The following is a 14,791-nucleotide window of genomic DNA, read 5'->3' on the forward strand; positions in this document are numbered from 1 at the left end:
AATCTCCTGTGAGAGGAGCACAATATAATTTCAGTGGCAGTCTCCGCTTCTTTGTTCTCTTTCAGATGGTTCATCATCTTTGCTGAATATTATGGGGAAATAGTTGGTGAATTGCAAAGAGCCGAGCACCCCTCCCTTCCCCGAGAAATCTTAGTTTGCTGTTCTCTTGGACTAAGATTGCTCCTTTTGGGCCAGTTAATTAGAAACACAGAGGACTCTGAGAAACACAACAGCTTTCACTCTCAGCCTGTACCCTCTGTGACAAATACACAACAGCTGTGGGGCCATGTTGCCAATTGCAATGTGGCTCCCTGAGGAATGGACCAGGAAAGAGAAAGAGCCACAGAGCAATGGCCAGTCCAACAGCAGGAATGTTCTAGGCCCCGAGGTCTCTGCACCCCATTTTCTACTGACTTTGTGAGTATTAGTAGCCTGCTTAGCTTCTGTCTAACAACTAAATAGCTATTATGTATTTTGAAAATGGTATTCACTCCAGAGAATGGTTATTTTTTCCCATCCACCAAATGAGCCTGAACTGAATTCAAAATCTTTGTTTACCAATATGGAATATGTTCCTTCTCTCCCTTCCTCCAAGTATATATTCATTATTATTATTATTTAATCAGAATAGTTTTCTTGAACTTGATCCTTGTACCAGTTTCCTTTCTCACAGCTTCCTTTGGCTAATGAAACATCTGCAAGGAAACAACCAAGCTCAGAGAGCACCAAAGGCCCCTCGTTTCAACCTTGAGCTACAGATATTTTTCTTTATCGGAATGCTGTCTCTTGGTTTGAAAATATTGTAGCTTATGTGTAACACAAGGCCTTTTGGGGGAAAATACAGGTGTAAAGAGAACGCACCAAGCCTAGCTGACTTGTTAGCATTGCAATTTCCATATTTTTCTGTTGCTGAGTGTGCTGTGAGACACACCCCAGTGGATCTGGCATCTGGATTCTATGGGTCAGCGCATCCTGGAATGGACATTGTGGTCATCTGGTGCTGTTCAACTAGAAAAAGTGCCTAACACAATCATGCTTTAGCACTAGGAGCGGGAGAAAGGGAGAAAAATAGCTTACGTGTCTCCAAGAGAACTACTTTTATTTGTCTTTCTGCTTATGCTGAAGGAAATAATTAACATTTTACTTTTTATGATATTGCTTACCTCCGTAAAATAGCAGGAGCAGGAGAAAAGTTTGAAGGCTGTTCTAAAGTTGCAGAGTTGTGCCTAACACACTGGCATGTCATAGATATAAATAACTTAGTAACAGTGTATTGCATTTTTTTTATGTCCTGTTGATATTTTTGTTGAAATTTGTATTTTTTTTAAAAAAAATCTGCAACTATAGTTTAGCAACAAGAGAGATATCTTTCTTTTACCTTTCAGAATCAATTGTCTCAGCATGTTATGACCATATCAAGTGCACCCAGGTTTATGCTACTATAAGTTTTACAACTGTAAAAAAGAAGCATGTTTATCGCTTATGCAACATAACGACTTATATACTCCTCTGACAGGAAAAGAGAAACCCAAGTACGTGCATGTAAATAAATTTCTTTATTTGAAATTAAGGGAGAATAGCAGAAGCCTTGAATCCATTTATTCCCAGTTAATCCTGGACTGCAAAACTGAAAAGGAACCTTATTTTTTTTTTCAATTGTAGTGTACTTCAAATTAAATTGTAGCAGTTATTTCTACATTTGCATCTCTGCATATAAAATAGCATTTTATGCCAATCTGTTTTCCAGTTTATTTTTAAGAAGATGTACATCTCTTTTATGTGTAAACAGCCATCTTATTGGGAAGTGTATGCCGTCTTGTATTGTCTTCTTTGAGTTGTTTAGTTATCTGTTCAGTTGAAAATCTGCTAATAAGAAAGTAAATAAGGAAATATGCTGTTACTGTCTCATCGTTTGGCAGAGTTTGGTAGCTTCGTGTGGTTGTGGCAGAAAAAACACAGGAAAGGAAAGAATTGCTACATCTTCAATAATGCAAAAAAAACCCCAAAATAAAAACCACCCTTCCTTTGTTATATTGTCAAAATATAATTGTCAAAATACATGCTACTGTCAACACTGTGCCCATTGAAAGTTTCTTAGAATCTGGTGACATAGCAGTACTTTTCATTAATTAGTGGTGGAGTTTCTTGGCAATTGCAAAATCAGCTTCTACAGAGTTCCATCAAACTTTATGTATAAGTTTTATGAGCTTCTGCAGCACAAAGAAACTTTCATGATGGGTTAGTTGAAAGTAATAGAGACAGTTGTTCATGCAACCAATAGAAATTAAACACCATTTTTGCTACTGAGGAATAATTCGTCTTCCCCAAAACAGAAATGGCCTTATCAATATCCAGATATGTAGCATCGGTGTTTTGTAAAGTTTGATTAATCAGTTAGTTTCTTTCCTCCCTGCCTGCCAACTAATGGAAGTTGGGATGCAAAATGTCTTCTTCCCGCTAATGGAATATCCCTCAACTAAGTTTGCTAATATAGAAGTCTGAATTAACTTTTGTATTATTAAAATGATAAAAAACGTCACCTTTGCAGCTACCTCTGTTTGATATACACAGAGTCCTTTTTGATGAACTCAATAAACAGAAGGATTAAAAACTCATGTGTTTTAAAAAGGACAAAAAAGTGGTGGTAACAATAGCAAAGATCTTAACTCCGTATAACATTATAGCTTCACCAAGACCAAACAAATTGGAGGGGCAGTTTGTATTACGCATAACATATTGCAGGGCATGACAGATGTCATTTATATCCTGATGATTACCTCTACCTTTATGGCTGATGGAAATTTCGTGGAAGAGTGATAAATAGTTTTTACATTATTACTGCTGTATATTTATATACAACATATCTAGCGTATTAGGCAGGGGGACAGGGATGTAAACCTTTTGAAGGGGCATTTATTCTGAGGATAACCTTGCAGAGTCTGTGGCTATAGACAGTGAACAGCCAAGTTGCTTTAGTCCAGTGATGTCAAACTCAAGGCCTGGGGACAGGATCTGGCCCATGGGATGCTTAGATCTGGCTCATGGGGTTGCCCTGAAAACAGACTGGACCGCGGTGCCTCTGCCAGCGAAAACGAGGCTCAGGAGGGCCGCACGTGGCTCTCACCAAGCTCCATTTTTTGCTGGTAGACGGTTGCAGGAGGCCGTTGCAGCCAAAAATGGAGCTCATTTTCGCTGGCCAGGTGCTTGGGCCACCACAGGTGCCCTCGACACAAGTGACATTGAGATGGCCACGCCCGCCATGGCTCCCTGAGGTCAAACACAACTGTGATGCGGCCCTCAATGAAATCGAGTTTGACACCCCTGTTCTAGTCTGTTGATTACATACCTTCATAACCTTATTGAAAACATTCAAATGTGGCACCAATCAGGCTGTGAACTCGGGATTATTTATATCCTAGTCTTCAGGGCTGGTTCTTCAAGCAAACATTCTATTCATCCATTAAACTAAAGGAGTACTACAAAAAAAAAACCCCACATATACAAACCAATGGTTGATCCAGATGAAACCTAAGTACAGGTAATCCTTGACTTATGACCACAATTGAGCCCTAAATTTCTGTTGCTAAGTAAAACTTTTTAAAGTGAATTTTGCCCCATTTTACAACATTTCTTGCCCCAGTTGTTAAGTGAATCATTGGAGTTGTTAAGTTAGTAACACGATTGTTAATCTGAATCTGGTTTCTCCACTGATTTTGCTTGTCAGAAGGTTGCAGAGGCAGAAGCTGATCACTTAACTTCATAGCACTGCAACCGTCATAACTATTGTTATGTCCTGAGGACTCTAGGAGTTCTCACTCAGGTCCACTCACTTTGTGTGGGCATTATTCCCCCATCCTCATTGGTTGGTTCTCTCCAGCAGCCAGCTATAAAAGCAGGCTGCGGGGTCCAACCAGTTGCTGATTGCTGCGAGCCAGTTCCAGGCGTGGCAAGCACGGTCAGCCCTTTATTGTATAATAAAGTATTGTTGCACTCATGCTCTGGTTCAGCCTCTCATTGCTCAAACTTAACACTGGCGACGAGGATGGGATGGCTACCAGAAGCACCATGCAACCGCTGAGTCACTAGCCACCGATCCGCAGCCCAGAGAGAGCGATCGGCTGGCGATAAGAGAAACGCTGATCCGCAGCCAGAGAGAGCGGTCAGCCAACAAAACGAGCGATCAAAAAGAGCAAACGCTGATCCGCAGCCAGAGAAAGCGGTCTGGTTCAAAAAGTTAGAAGCGTCTGTAGCCGCTTGTTAGCCCCTACAGGGAAAGTGAAGCGCTGCGAGCCGCAGCCGCTCTCAGATTTGGCGCGAAATTCAAACGGGTGTCATTTGAATTTCGAGCCAGTATGAGACACAGCACAGCGCTGTAGGAAGTCACTAACGCCCACATTGGCGCGAATCGAGACACCTCCAACGGCTAACAGCCAACGTGGTAACCCAGAGAGAGAAAGAGAGGGTAGCAAAAAAAACCTCTCCAGAGCTGATATCACTAGTAACCCACGAGCGCCCGTTGTCCCCAGAGAGATTTTTTCCGCAGGTAGCCCAGCCGTTCCAGCACCATGAGTTCCAACCCAGTATTCCCGCTCAAACCAGACGAAGAGAAGTGGAATCGTATAAGAACCGCTTCAATCATTACATCGATGCGGCGGCCTGGCGGATGCGGAGAGCATCGGAAAAATTCTATTTCCTAATCTACTGTGGAGCCACCGTTACGATACCGCCGCAGCACTCGTGGCGCCTAGAGAGTTGAAAACGTCCGTGGTCCGAGTTGCTTGAGATCCTCACTAACCACTACGCTCCCAGGCCTTCACAAATCGCCAGGAGGTTCACGCCCGTATGAGGAAGCAATCGAGTAAGGAGACCATCAATCAATATATGGCCGCCCTCAGAACAGCAGCCCTGCACTGCGGGTTTGGAACATACCTGGAGGACATGCTCCTCGATCAATTAGTTTGTGGGGTCAAGGATCTCAACCTACAGAGGCGCCTGCTAGCAAAAAAAGACCTCAACCTCGCGCAAGCGGTCGAGGAGGCCCTAGCAGCCGAGCTAGCAACGAACTCAGCCACCGAAATTCAGGGCCCAAGTGCCAAGCTGGCATCGTTCCCAGTCCATTCCGAAGAGGTGGAAGCGGAGGAAACCCACAACGATGAAAACGACGTCCACCGCCTCGCCAACGACAGACGGTCACAGGTAGGGGCCAAACAAGAAAACACCGGTCCACCCAAGCACATCACATTGTGCCTAGCCTGTGGGGGATCGCATCAAAGGGCCACCTGCAAGTTTAAAGGAGCCACCTGCAACAATTGCCATAAGAGGGGGCACATCGCGAGAGTCTGCCAAGCCCCCCAAAGCGCTGCACACAGACCCCCTTCCTCGCACTCGGGACCACAGAGGCAAGTATTAAACTGTCGCACGCACCGCCTTGCCAGGCGTACTTGCCACACTGTCAGTAAAATTTCTCTCTCCGTTTCCCTAGAAGGTAAACCGTGCCACATGGAGGTTGACACAGGGTCAGCGCTCTCAATAATCTCGTGGAACACCCTCAAGAGACTCCACCCCAGCCTATCTACTACCCGGCTTCAGAGATGCCAGTTCGGTCTGAAGGACTACCAGGGGAAGGCCATTCCCGTGATCGGCAGAGGCAAGTTCTTTGTCAGTTTTAGAGCTTTTAAAGGCCACCCACCTCTAGTGGTAGTTAACGGCAATCTACCCACCTTATTGGGGCTCGATTGGTTTCCCCACCTCGGCCTAGGGCTAACAGGAGTCCATGCTGTCTCAACCTCAGACACTGACTCCTTATTCGCTGACTACGCAGATGTGTTCAGCGAGGAGCTGGGGTGTTATAATGGAACCCCCATCTCGTTCACCGTTGACCCCCAGGCAGTCCCAATCAGATTAAAACCACGTAGAGTTCCATTTGCTATTCGGCCAAAACTAGACGCTGAATTGGATAAACTATTAAAACAAGGGGTCATTGAGCCAACAGATTTCGCCAAGTGGGAGACGCCCATTGTCACACCCTTAAAAAGATGGTAGCCTGAGAATTTGCTCGGACTACAAGACAACAATCAATAAATATTTACAAGTTAGCGCCTACCCCAGTGCCCGTCATTCAGCACTTATTACACACATTCGAGCCGGGCAGTATTTTTGCTAAATTGGACATGTCTCAAGCATATCAGCAGTTCCCTGTTGATAACCAAACAGCGGAACTTCAGACCATCGTCACTCACAGGGGTGCCTTCCGATGCAAGCGTCTCCAATTTGGCGTAAGTGTTGCCCCCGGGTATTTTTCAATCCCTCATGGAGCGGATTTTACAGGGCCTCCCTGGTGTAGTACCCTACTTCGACGATATCTTGGTCTCGGCCAGGGACAGACCCCAACTCTTCCAGAGAGTGCGAGCAGTGTTAGAGAGGTTCAGACAGCATGGCCTCAAGTTAAAAAAAGAAAAATGCGCCATTGCCACTAGACAGGTGGACTTTCTGGGTTATAAAATTGACGCCTCTGGCATTCACCCCCTGGAGTCCAAGGTTAGGGCAATCCACGAAGCTCCCACACCAACCTCCAAAACGGAGCTACAAGCTTTCTTGGGGCTGCTGAACTTTTATGCATCCTTCTTGCCCCATAAAGCCTCAGTAGCCGAACCCCTACACAGATTACTAGACAAAAAGTCACCGTGGCACTGGGGGCACAAAGAAGACCAGGCGTTTAACGCCGTCAAATCACTACTTACGTCAGAGGCAGTGCTCATCCAATTCGACCCCAACCTTCCTTTAGTACTGGCAGCAGACGCATCCCCTTTGGAATTGGGGCGGTCCTTAGTCACAGACTCCCCAATGGCGCCGAGGCCCCCATCGCTTTTTCTCCAGGACGCCTCGGCCACAGAGCGAAATTACAGCCAGATAGACAAGGAAGCCCTAGCAGCTGTTGCGGCCGTGAAAAGTTTCACGAATTCCTTTTGGCCACTTCTTCGACTGGTCACCGACCATAAGCCCCTCCTGGGCCTACTGGCCGGCAACAAACAGACTCCTCAAGTCCTTTCCCTAGGATGACAAGGTGGACACTTTTCCTAGCGGCCTACTCATACAAACTTATTCACCGCCCGGGCAAAACTCTATCCCACGCCGACGCTCTCAGTCGCTGCCCCTTACCCGCTCCGGCTGAAGACCCAGCTCCTGTCAACGCCATTTTCGAGATCACCCAGTTGGACCTACCCATCACCGCCCTTGACATCGCCGCTAAAACCAAGGCAGACCAAACGCTCGCCCAGGTGCTCGACTGGGTAAGGAGGGGTGGCCGGGAGGCAACGTTGATAACAAATTCGCACCCTTTAAGACTCGCATGCAGGAGCTGTCCAGTTTGCAGGGTTGTCTACTGTGGGGCACTCGAGTGGTCATTCCGACCTCGCTGCGTACCCGAGTCCTGGAGGCGTTGCACGAGGGACACCCCGGCATCGTGAGAATGAAGGCATTAGCACGCAGCTACGTGTGGTGGCCGGGTCTAGACGAGGACATTGTCAATTGGGTAAGTTCCTGCAGCATTTGCCAGGAATCCCGTCCTGCTCCCCCCATCGCCACCCCTACCAGATGGGAGAGCGCCAGCGCCCCTTGGTCTAGAATCCATATCGATCTGGCCGGCCCCGTGCATGGAAAGATGTTCCTAGTGGTCGTGGACGCTTATTCCAAATGGATAGACGTGGCGCAGCTATCCACGACCACCACACTAGCAATCACCAACGTGTTAACACGCCTGTTCGTTACGCATGGACTACCCGACTCCATTGTCTCCGATAATGGCCCTCAGTTCGCATCAGTAGAATTCAGCCGTTTTGCTGCCAACCTGGGCATTCGCCACATTTTCACAGCCCCATTTCACCCTGCCAGTAATGGGTTGGCTGAAAGGGCCGTCAGGACCACCAAAGAGGCCCTCGCTAGGTTTGGCAGGGATGACTGGCACCACAAACTCTCACGGTTCCTGATGAGCCAGCACTCAACCCCCTGTGCAGTCACCAATAAGTCCCCAGCGGAACTCCTGATGGGCCGGCGCCTGAGGACTGTATTAGATAGACTGCACCCACAATACTGCCCTGACTCTCCCCTCGCTTCTACTTCGGGGGTTAGACATTTTATGTTACAGGAGCCAGTATTCGCAAGGAATTTCGCTGGGGACCCACTTTGGATTCCAGGCGAGGTCATCGCCGTCACCGGGCCGAGATCGTATAGGGTCAGGCTGGAGGATGGTCGCGTCTGGAGGAGACACATAGACCAGCTTAGAAGGCGCCTCAGCACCCTTGCCAACAAGAATCCAGAGTCTCCAGTCGAAGGGGAACCGCCTCATCCGCCGCCCAGCCACATCGCACCCAACGACCAGTCTGCACCAGCAGTCGTTCCGGTCAGCCCGAACTCGGACAACAGCGCCCAGAGAGTTGACCAGCCTGATCCAACCCACGAGAGCTCGACCCCAGTAACCAACCCGGTGGTTTCCGAGGATGCCCAGTCCGGAGAGAGCGTTAGCGACACTATGCCGGTTCAACCGTCACAGACTGATACCGAACAGACAGACAATGTTCCCGAGCTGCGCCGTTCCGGGCGCCAACACAAACCCCCCGTCTACCTCAAGGACTATGCATGTTCGCATCTGGGGGGAAGGGGTGTTATGTCCTGAGGACTCTAGGAGTTCTCACTCAGGTCCACTCACTTTGTGTGGGCGTTATTCCCCCATCCTCATTGGTTGGTTCTCTCCAGCAGCCAGCTATAAAAGCAGGCTGCGGGGTCCAACCAGTTGCTGATTGCTGCGAGCCAGTTCCAGGCGTGGCAAGCACGGTCAGCCCTTTATTGTATAATAAAGTATTGTTGCACTCATGCTCTGGTTCAGCCTCTCATTGCTCAAACTTAACAACTATGAGTCAGTTGCCAAGCGTCTGAATTTTGATCATGTGATCATGGGGATGCTGCAAGGGTCGTGAGTGTGTAAAACGTACATAACTCACTTTTTTTAGTGCCATTGTAACTGAATGGTCAATAAATGAACTGTTGTAAGTTGCCTGTATTGTGTCCTAGAAAAGAATACTGTAGTGCTGTGATGGAGAACCTGTGGCACGTCTGTGGGCATGATGATTAATCTGTGGCCATTTGTGTGGGCATGCGAGCCCCAGACAAACTTACGTCACTGCACATGTGCGTGCCTCCCAGCTGATTTTTGGTCCATTTGAGGCCTTTTTCGACCTCCTAGAGGCTCGAAGGAAGCCTCTGCAGTCTTTAGAGGCCAAAAAAGGGGCCCTTTCCATCACTTCCTGTATTTCCGGAAATACTGGAAGTGACAGGCCCATTTTTCAGCCTCCAAAAGCTGCATAGGCTTCCCTCGAGCCTCTGGGAGGCTGAAGAAGGCTTCAAACAGGCCAAAAAATCAGCCCGGAGGTGCACGCACGCGCAGTGCAGGTAAGCGGGTGGTGGGGGATCACGTACGCATGTGCAAAGGGCTTGGGGGAGCTGCGCGCATTGCCTTCTGGGTGCTGGCATGCAAGTGCAAGCGCACGTGAAATTTTTGGCACAGGAGACCAAAAAGATTAGCTTGCTATAGTGTATTCTAACCACTTTCATATGGAAAGGATAGGGTGGCATTGTTTTGGCATTTAGAGTTTGACCAGTTCATAATACATGGCAAAAATTTACTTGGATTTTTCATATGGGAGTCTTCTTCTCTAACAGAACCGTAAAATTCACTACCACTTATACAATGGTGAAACATTTGGCCTACCTTTTCTGTTGTTACTTTGCAGGTATTCATTTTGACATCAGCAGAAATGGCTTATCATGTTCACATGTTTTTTAGAAGCTGTTTATCCAACAAAAGATCTGAGCCATATGAAGAACCTCGTACATTTTATTTGCACAGCCAACCTGTAAACCAAGCAAGCAATGAGCTAAAAGGGGTAACCTCTACAGATGTAATTGAATGAGAAAATATATTAAGTTCATTCAAAGCCAAAGGTTCTGGGGACTGATCCAGCATCCTGAGTATAAGCACAAGATGCTTCTAAGCAAGAATTCAAAGTCACCCTACATTTCTTTAATGTGAGCTACTTATTGATTTGTATAAACATAGTTTAGAAAATAATAACATTTATCCACTTGATGGAGATCTCCTTCCCATAATCATTCTGGACCCAGTATAAAGGCAGTATTAAAAGAAGATGAAGAGAACATGCTATTGATCACATGTTTTCCTAGATTAGTGAAAGTTTGGCTGTGTTATAGGTTAGTTTCATTCAAACTGTGTATCTTGCTGTAATATTATGTCCATGAGCCTTGGGTGATCCATTCCATAGCATGACGTCTCCCCTTCAGTTCATATAGGACATTGGAAATTTTTGCTTCCACTTTTTACGGTTTGCTATGGGGTGAAGCCAGACAAACAAAATTAGAGGATAATGAGGCTTATTTGCAAAGATGTATACCTTTGTTTTTATGGTCGGTCTGAGGTTGACAGGGACCGTGACAATCTGACACTGCCATAGTAGCTGGGTCTTTTGGCATTTTGGTCCCTAAAACACCCCTAAAACATTTTTCAAATCTCCCTAAAATAAGGAAAATAATACTCCCTATAATCAACATCCTAAACATCCTTTAAAAAGGGGGATAGTAAAGTGAAGTTTGCCATCACTTAAATGGTCTTAGGAACTGGGAATCCCAAGCTAGATGGCCACCAAACAGGAGATGCTGTTTAGAGAAAGAAACCAACTATAGACACAGATTAATTATTCTAGGTCCTGGACGGCGAATCCATGGCACGCGTGCCAGAGGTGGCATGCAGAGCCCTCTCTGCCGCGCATGCATGTGAGTGCCTCCTACTGCCCAGCTGGTCTTTGGGTCTCTGCTATACATGCTCAGGGGGAAGAACATATGTGGGGGGCCGGCTGCATGCGTGGGGATGCATGGGCATGCACGGGGCAGGGTGCATGTACTGGGGACATCCAGGTATGCACAGGGGTGGGGCACATACATGGGGACACACACGCATATGTGTGGGACGTGTGTGTATTGCATTTTGGGAATGCGCACGCATGCGCTTTGGGCACGTGATGCCAAAAAGGTTAGCCATCATGGTTCTAGGTGGTTTCAGTACACTGTCATTAATATGTCATGTCCTATTATGCCATTAACAATCTGTTTCATTTCTGTTTTTATTGTTTTTAATGCTTTTAAAATCATTAGTACATATTGATTTTAGATAATGACTTTTATATTTCTACTCTTTTACTGAATTGCTGTATGCCACCCAAAGTTGCTTTCTGTAAGATGGGCAGCCATTTAAATTTGATAAATAAATAAACAACAGCTACTTTTCCCTGTTCAGTCATAATGCAAATTATGTACATCAATGTGGATGTTTCTGACCTCTTCAGCCATATCGCTACTCGGAAAAAAAACCCAGATCTTTCCAGACTTGTATTCAGAAAAAGAAATGTTGTTTCTCTTTTCAGCTTAGCATCAAGTACTGCATTTACCTGAAAGTGAATGTAATGTGCTAGGAAAATGTCCTAGTCAAACATAAACAATTTCTCCATTGATTTTGATAATTGATTCAGTTTTTGTTTCTTTGTTTAATTTGTATGCCACCCATCCAATGGTAGGATTCAATTATTTTTGCCACTGATTCTGTGGGCATGACTTGATGGGTACACTTTGGGCATGTGCACATACTTTGCGTGCACATGCGCACCAAATGCACACTTTGTGTAGGCGCAGAGGTGTTCTAATTTGCCTCCTGCAAGCCTGCATGATCCCGGTTGCTTCAGCAGCTGCCATGCGGCACTATTCAGTGGCGCGCAAAGCATCTGCGCTTCAAATTCAGCGGATAAAGGTGAGTATGGGAGCCCAGGCGGGCAGGTGGGCCCAACAGCAGAGCAGTGGAGAGAACTGGTTTGGTCTCTACTGCTATCGGCTCGCCAGAACTGGGCCGAACCGGTAGAATACCACCACTGCACCTATCCTACTCTCCAAAGCAACACTGTTTTCAGAATAGACATGGGTTAGTATAATTGAGTGTATTGGTCATGTGATATCATCTTCCCCAAACAGACTGAAAAAGAGTATTTTTTGTAAAGCTGCCAAAATTGCACATTTAAAAAAAACAACAACAAGAAGTCTCAATCCACTTCTGGTCGCCTCCAGTATTTATCTAAGAGCATTTTCTTCACCAATGGTCACTCATATAAGCATTCGATCGTGCCTAAGTCTCTATTCCCAGCTTTCAATAGAGTCCTGCTCGCATGGCAGCAGGAAGCAGGCAAGAGCCACCTTGCACAATTCTACTATTTATCTTCTTAAACCACTCCCCCCCCACACACACACCCGCATTCATCTCTGCGCGAAAGTTTGAATGACACTAATTTCCTGAACAAGATACCCTAGAAACCGCAGTTTATCTCATAAAATCATAACAGACAGGGTTTGTGATGTCCCCACTGCAAGGTTCTTTATTCTGTCAGTTTATAGCATTTGAAATGACGGAAGGAGATGTGTTCCTTTCATATGCCAGCCAGGAGAACAGGCCCTGTCACCAACAGTGTAATGTGCTGTGTATTATCACTCTGACTGATCCAGAGGCCCAGAGACTGTCATCTTTTTAGACTGTACAAGTCAACACAAATAAAACTGAGGAGGCAATTGATAATGTCTGAGATAGATCCAGGCTCCTTTTGGCCATTACTTTTTATTCAAACCTTAGAGATGACATGATGTGAAAAACGAGCCTGTGTCTAGTTCACTGCCCATTAGTGTGTGAGCACATAATCTCCCACTTTTCACACAGAATCTCTCTGCACACACTTTGGCAGCTACAGTCAGGCCCACCCCACATCACTGTTAAGAAGATTTCACACCTCCCTCCTCCCCACTGCTTTCTCTTGGTACAGAGCGAATATCGCCCCTAAAGTGACAGCTATATTTAAGGAAGTGAAGTTAATAGCAATTTCATGCCAACTTTTCTGATTCTCTTTTTCCCCCCATCTCTTTTCAGAATCACTATAAACGACTGAAATGTTTACTTATCCTATGCTGGGTATCTATTCTAAATAAGCCCTCGACTTATGGCCGCATTTGAGCCCAAGAAGGCTGTTTTAAGTGAGTTTCGTCCCATTTTACAATCTTTTTGCTGCTGTTGTTAAGCGAATCGCTGCAGTTGTTAAAGTGAATCATGTGGTCATTAAGTGAATCTGGCTGCTTCCCCTCCCTCCCTTGTCTTTGCTGGTTGGAAGCCGGTTGGGAAGTTTATGGTGATCACTGGGCCCCAGGACAGTGCAACTGTCATAAATATGAGTCAGTTGCCAAGCAACCACATTTTCATCATGTGACCATGGGGGATGCTGCAACGGTCATAAGTGTGAAAACTGGTTATAAGTCACTTCTTTCAAGTGCTGTGGTAATTTTGAATGGTCACCAAACAAATGATTGTAAATCAAGGACTGAAAAACAAAACTGACTGACCAAACACTGAGGCATCCAGGCCTTTGGAGCACTCAGTCCATTTAATTGCTGGAAATCTGAGGATTTAACCCTAATAGTATTATATAGATCAAGCTTGACTTCCACCCAAACCTTTATTTTCTATAATTGGAGGATTCAAGTAAACTTAGACCATGGCTCTAGTGTCGGATAGCAGAGCCACTGCCTTCATAGACCCCTAAAACAAATATTTTTGTTGTAACTTGATGCAAAGAAATCCATGACTTTCTGGTACCATTCTTTCAGGGTTGCATTGTTTTGACCTGAAGTAACAGACTGTGCTGTGAAAAGGTCTTTCTTACAATTCTGCTGAGTAGACGTGACAGGCCTCTGAACATAACAGAAGGCAGGGCATGTGTGTGGAACCTGAATCAGTTTCCTGGAGAGATTTTGCACAGTTGCTAACACTACCCCATGCACAAGGACTATTCCTATTACTCTCCAGCATAACCTTTAATTATCCCCTCCATCCCCAAAATATCCCTCAATTACCTTGCAGGCAGAATTATATGCATATTTCAAAAGTTCTCCCAGGGCTTCAGTGATAAGCATTAGGTTCTTATGGTTCACTGGTTTAAATTATAGGCTACTTAATTAAAACAATATAGAAAGCTGTCAGAATTCCATCTCATTCGTAGGACTTTGATTAGTTTTGGAAAGGGGGGTTAAAATAATGTTACAGCATATTTAGTTTTATTTAGGATATGCTGTCTTTAATGGTGGGCGATATGTCCTTCCTCAGCTGGGTTAGTGGGAATTCTACTAAAGATAATGTGAAAAAAGAATTGTTTTATGATCCTATATTTCAGGAACAGAAGTTTAAAATACAGTTTTGGCCCAATTTTTAAGTTAAGGTTTATAAAAGCAAACATATAAAGCAGGGAGTAAAGTTTAGGGTATTACACAAACATATGGCAAAGATTATGAATCATCCTTTATTTCTGAAATTATAAATAGAAGAATTGGTGGGAGATTTCTCTCTTAATAGAATTATACATTGTGATCCGTCCTAATTAATTCTTTAAGTATTCGTAATGTATGATTTATAATGTGAGGAGGTCCATAATTTTGTCCCATACAAAAAATTGCAAATCAAAATCAGCTTCAAGTGGATTACTTTGATTTAATCATTTTTTTTAAAAAAAATGCTGTTTTGTTGATTTTTATCACTTTGAAATATTGTATTTTTATTATTTATTATTATTTATTTATTATTTGTTCTTGTGTTTTTTTTCTTTCTTTATAATAAACCATCTTGACTATGGAGTATAAAAATATC

At 44.9% G+C, this 14,791-nt stretch overlaps 1 long non-coding RNA gene across 1 annotated transcript; it reads left to right on the forward strand.

Annotated features, from left to right (window-relative positions):
* Positions 1-275: 275 nt before the first annotated feature.
* LOC148127986 (uncharacterized) lies at positions 276-13,043 on the forward strand. The gene is made up of 3 exons (XR_015741276.1): positions 276-417; positions 1,386-1,532; positions 13,028-13,043. It is a non-coding gene; the product is annotated as an uncharacterized LOC148127986 (long non-coding RNA).
* Positions 13,044-14,791: the final 1,748 nt, after the last annotated feature.

Source organism: Pseudonaja textilis, chromosome 1 (assembly GCF_049901715.1).
Source record: "Pseudonaja textilis isolate UNSWEBS1 chromosome 1, rPseTex1.2, whole genome shotgun sequence".
In the NCBI taxonomy this organism is placed as follows: Eukaryota; Metazoa; Chordata; class Lepidosauria; order Squamata; family Elapidae; genus Pseudonaja; species Pseudonaja textilis.